At 34.6% G+C, this 6,000-nt stretch overlaps 1 protein-coding gene across 1 annotated transcript in view; it reads left to right on the top strand.

The window, feature by feature from the left end:
• Positions 1-3,347: 3,347 nt before the first annotated feature.
• The window catches only part of LOC127878103 (polyamine-transporting ATPase 13A3-like), a 59,880-nt gene continuing 57,227 nt past the window's right edge, over positions 3,348-6,000 (top strand). Inside the window, exon 1 of the mRNA XM_052424521.1 lies at positions 3,348-3,781. The gene's annotated coding sequence lies outside the window, so the exon portion shown is untranslated. The remainder of the gene's footprint in view (positions 3,782-6,000) is intronic.

Below are 6,000 nucleotides of genomic sequence, written 5' to 3'. Positions count from 1 at the left end.
TTGCATATATGAATATAAAAATTATCATATAAATCTGGTTGTTGACTTTATTGACTGAAAGCAAAGTTTCATTATTATTGCCTGACCTACCGTTAAAAAAGCCGACAATTTTTTATTTAATTCTTACAAAATGTGTAATTCATTTGAGCACATCGCTATGCTGAAATGTGTGCGTACGTTTATTTGTTTAAATACTAATTTAAACAAATACTGGTTTATATTATCTTATAAACAACATGAAATCAATTATCATTTCAATCATGTTGTCAAACTTTCTATCCAATGCGACTTATTTTTTATCATCAAGCCACCAACAGTCTTAATTTAAAATAAGCTACAATATTTTTCTAGAAAAGTTAGACCAGATATACGAGAATTCTTATCTAGTAAAAAAGTCCTTTAAAACTATTATCCAATGCGACTTATTTTTATAATCAAACCATCAGCAGTGTCAATCTGGTAACGTTCAACGTTTTTAAGTTAAACCAGTGTATAAAGGCTTTAGGATACCATATGATATATGGTACTTGCTAAGTTCGCCGTACAGAGGACTTCTTGATATTGACTTTCTGATGCACCAAACCGTGTTGCAAGATCGTGGGTGCTTTTCGTAACCTCTCGATTTACATACACAAAAGTAGTACTTTCATCTTTAGATGATATGCCAACTGTAACATAAACTTATAGATAAGTTTTGCTAACAAGCATTTGTATCCGTAGAATCGGCCCTCTTAATGAAAACATCTGAATATTTTACGTGAAAAGATTGAAATACATACACGTTTAATACGTCAATCTGTAGTTTAATGTGTATTCTTGGACATAACAACAAAAACTGCATTAAAATCGGTAATGTTTGCCAAAATATTGGCGAGACAAAGCCCTATGTAGTTATCGGTATCATGTAAACCGTTTCTCATAATATCTGCCCTTCTGATTGGTTGCTAAGGTTTGTTACAAAGTGCATGTTCTTTTTATATAAAAAGTTTCTTAATGGAAACATAAAACTGTTGTTCATGTTTCTCTTTAAAAAAAAATCCAAAAAATATCGGCTTATACAACATTTGATCAACCTACTAATTAACCAAAAACAAACTACGACAATTATAAGGGTCGTGTTATGAGAAAACTGGGCTTAATGCATTTGCGTAAAGTGTCGTCCCAGATTAGCCTGTGCAGTCCGCGCAGGCTAATCAGTGACTACACTTTCCGCTTTTATGACATTTTTCGTTAGAATGAAGTCTCTACTTAGTAAAAATCCAATTAAGGCGTAAAGTGTCGTCCCTGATTAGCCTTTGCGGACTGCACAGGCTTATCTGGGACGACACTTTACGCACATGCATTAAACCCCTTTTTCAAAGATCACGGCACAGATAGACTAACTACAGCCTATGTAACAAGTATGGTTCACATCTACTACGCTAATGATGCGATCATATGGCACAGTATTATGAGCGGTAACAAACAAAAACAAGCAAAAACAAACATGTCACTTTAACTTAAAAGTCCTCCCTTCTCTGCATTTATAATTTATAAAACGCGTGGGAAAGGGGACTCTTTAAAGTATTTTTTTTGCTCCGATAGTCGAAAACTTATCAAATACTACCGTTTACTACCTTACCATAATTGTAAAAATATCTCAAAATAAGCGTTAATCGTAATGGTGAATTACCGGTACACAAAAACGCAAGTTATGAAGAAAGTGAGCCATGGAAATTGTTTCTAACCCTTATTAGGCTTAACCCATTAATGCCTAGTGGACTCTCCCATCCTTCTAAATTGGATCAATTTATTTCCAAAATTAGGGATGTCTAGCATATTTATTTCTATCTTATAATATTTTTTACAGAAATTTCTTTAAGCAAATAGCGCAGTCCCTGATGAGACGCCGCATAATGCGGCGTCTGACTCTCATCTGGGTCTACGCTGTTTGCCAATGACTTTTTTCTAGACGCAAGGCATAAATGGGTTAAGTGTCAGTGTTATTTCTTGCAATCAGCTTTAAATGTCTACGCTATCAGCATTTGATCTTCTGTATTGCCATAGTACAATATGCGTCTGTAGTTTCCATTTATTTGTATTAAACGACATAAATACTTGCCGATAAGTTTTACTTAGATAAATAAAAACACGAACAGATTTCATTGGGTTTACACTGTGCTTGTGTCGGTACAGAGAGTTTGCTGGTTTTAAAAGTGAACGCTCTGTTAACAGTTCGGTGGCGTAATCGCTGCGAGATGTGTGTTTTTTTAGACCTATTCTTTTTTAGACTCAGATTCTTAATGACCTGATGTGCTGCGTTAATAGCGTAGCATTTTCTTTCTTTCGTTCACGAACAAATTAACCGTTTCGCGGCTTAAAAGTCATATAAATTCATAAAAGTCTATAACATCAATCAATAAGAGAAATAAGTATGCGTATGTCTAAAATCATATTACGCTTTATCAATAAATACTTTAATGAATTTGATTTCTGCATAGAATACCACTCTCTTCCGCTTTGAAAATTGATTATGAACGGAGAGAAAAACACACACACTACTGTTTATGCATACTTTGTTTCTGTTGTCGTTAACTCTTTCAGTGCGGGAACCGAATTTTGAAGGCCTTTGCAAACAGTTTGGATCCTGATGAGACGCCCCAGAACGTGGCGTCTCATCAGGATCCAAACTGTTTGCTATTCTGATAGTATTCTTTGAAAAAAAATCGAAGAAAATGCTAATTTAAGAAATTCTGCAGACGACATTTTAGCAGACGACAAATTTCCCAGCATGCAAAGGGTTAAGCATAATGTTCGTTTCAGACTCGTTAAAAATAACATATAAGCCTTGTATTCAGCATTAATATGTATAACTGATGACTTAAATCTGAATTTCTTTCTCCGTGCACACGCTGGTTGAGTGTGTAATTGTTGTATCTCACGAAGAAATGTAATAAAGATACTACGGTAAGCACCCAAACTCTCGATTTGTGTGTGATTTTCGCCAAATCAATGGCAGGGAAACCATGCTGCAGCAATAAATGTGAAGAAGTAACATTAGATACACATTTTTTCGTATATGTCATTTTGCATGCACTACGAATTTGTGATAGAAATTTGCATGTTCAACCTACAAGTATCTGTAAGTCACTTGATGCATGTAAAGTAAGTAAAACCAAAGCGGACTTTGATGCGTTGACTTTAATCATGTGATTGTAAACAAAGCTGCATCTACGTGAGTGCCCATATCTGTCTGAACGCGTGCAGGTTTTATCAGTTTAGTAAATTTATGGGTTTAAATCTAGACCAAGGATACATGCTACAGTGGTCCATCGACAATGTTACACCCGTGCTACTAGTAGTACATACATTACAACAACTTTTTAATTAACCTCTACATCTTCTCCAGTTGATTAACACATCTACTTAATTTCTAAGTTATTTTTGTCGTTGTCCTTATACGGTGAAAATTATATGCACCGTGGATAAGACGAATCGGCTTTATTGCATTAACCTCTGAAAAGAGATTGGGCGAGTGTTTACGGGCAGTGTCATATGACCGTTCTATTTAAACATTAAACAGGGATGACCTGTTATCAAGAAAAAGATCGCCCACTGACGGGTTATATCAGTGGTAACGTCGCTTAGTGTTAAAACGCGAGCACCTCAGCAAATGACATAGTATTAATTGAGAATCGTCGCTAAAATCGACGACAAATCAGTTTTAGTCATTATTTGACAGCGGTATGTTAGCGTGTGTGTTCGATATAAAACGTTTTTATGCGAAAGTTGGATTTGGCAGGTATGTTGTCCGTTTCATTAGATTTATTATAATTTTGATAATTTAGTTTGCTTTGTATTTTCTTTTTTCTAAACTGTCTTTTAAGGCGTTCGAAATTGCATAATGGTACGGTGGTACCATTGGCACAGGGACCTAAAAGTAATCACCTCTTTATATACTATAAAACAAATACAATAATACAACTGTGGAGAAAAACACATATTAAACCCCCTGGTCTGCACACAGTTCACTTTATTTTATCAGACGCCGATCATCGTATAAATCTAGCCATATTATACACAGAGGGGTAATCACGTGATAGTCAAGATGGCGATGTCCATTACGAGACAGTTATTGTTCGCCGTTTTATACACTTCATTATTCATTTTTATTTTTTAAATGACGCTCACTTTCCAGCCATATCAGTAAATATCAGTAATCATGATTACTCAGAAAATAAAACAATTTATATTCTCCCGCATGTTTACATGACCGAATGACTTAAGTCAAACAATCAAAATATATGGGTATTTCTCTTAAAAGGAATGAACAAAACCGATTTCAAATAATGCAAACTGAGCATTAAGATTTCTTCGCCACAACCTCAAAATTGACTTACCAAACGTGAAAGACCATGCTAATAAATCTATAACAAGGCTCTTATCAGAATACTCCTTCACTTCCTGGGATTCACAAACGAAAATTCAAACACATAAAGTGAAAACGGTATATATCTCAATATAAGTTCGGTAAATAATATAACGGATTCACTTTATTGGCATACACTTTCAAATGCGCCGAACAAAATTCGGTCTCATCATGCAATATAAAATCATTAATCATGTAGTTGCCGTCATTCCTCCTGATATTCTTCTTGTTTGTGTCGACCACGGATCCAGGCTCAGCAGTATTCATGGTTTTGAACACATAAATAACCAACCTGAATGGAACCTGCATAGCTGGATCAAATCCCTGCGTTCATAACCAACCACGTGATGATTGCCGAGCCAAGTGGTACAATAATTTACCTGTTGTTAATTTTCCTTTTTTTATTTATATAAATATTTTTATTATTATTTACGTATTTTCAAAATATTAAACAAAATGTTACTACCGGTACTTTTCATAAATAATACTTAAATAAGAAAATGAAATCCTCCAAAATCTGGTAGGATTTTTGTGTAATGGCATGGATTTTATGTGAGACCATGGAACGAGAACTCTGCGTGAAGATTAATACGAATCTCAGAAGACTCGTCTAAATTTCCATTCTATCCGGTAAACGCAATCCCATGGATTTGTGTACCACCCTTGTATGTCATAGCCCCCTCCCCCGTTGACATTTTCCGTAATAATAATTTTTAATTAACTTACATCCAACTGAGCATCTGGAACAGTCTTCACTTTTTACCTATTTGGCGCCGGAGCAAAATCATTATCTTGATGAAACTCTGTCAAAATGTTTATTTAGAAAGTATCGATGGCCTAGTACATATGCGCATTTTGTACAATTAATGAAATTGAAGATGAGTATCATTTTGTTCTAGTATGTCCGTTATATTATAAGTTTAGAAATGTACATGTTGTTTACAAAAGATAATAAACCAAGCTAACCAAGTATATTTTTTTTACAATTATTAAATGAGACCAGAAAAAATGTATTGATACGTCTAGCTATTTAAAGCAATTAGACTAAGAATTATAATATATAGATCAATGAGAGTTCCCCCCCCCCACAACTGAAATTTAGTACATAATATCTAACTGAACTAGAAGTGGCGCGTATCCACACGCCGCATAGATGTTATATTAAAAGGCAATTTTGGGTAGGTAAGGCCTATGTTGTCGGGGTCCCGGGGTGGGTAATGTGGACATGGATGGTCGAGATAGACCGTGTTATCATAAGAGATGTTCAGTATTAATTTGAAGTTAATTGGTGAATAAATAAAGTTATGTTAAAACAAAATTTTGGGTACGAACAAACATTTGGGAACGACAATTTTGGGTATGTACAAATTATGCCCCAAAAAAAATTGGGGTACGAAAAAATGTGGGTTAGAAAAAAATGTGGGTACGAAAAAAACTTTTGGTGCGAAAACATTTGGGATAGAAAAAAATGGGTAAGATAACAAATGTTGGTACGAAAAAAAAATTGTGTACGAAAAACATTTGGGTACAACAAAATTTGGGTACGAAAAGGTTTGGGTACGAAAAAATTATGCCAAAAAAAGATAAAATTT

The sequence above is a fragment of the Dreissena polymorpha genome, chromosome 4 (assembly GCF_020536995.1).
Source record: "Dreissena polymorpha isolate Duluth1 chromosome 4, UMN_Dpol_1.0, whole genome shotgun sequence".
Classification (NCBI taxonomy): Eukaryota; Metazoa; Mollusca; class Bivalvia; order Myida; family Dreissenidae; genus Dreissena; species Dreissena polymorpha.
Note: the sequence above shows the minus strand (reverse complement) of the source record. Positions and strands in the feature narration are given on the sequence as shown.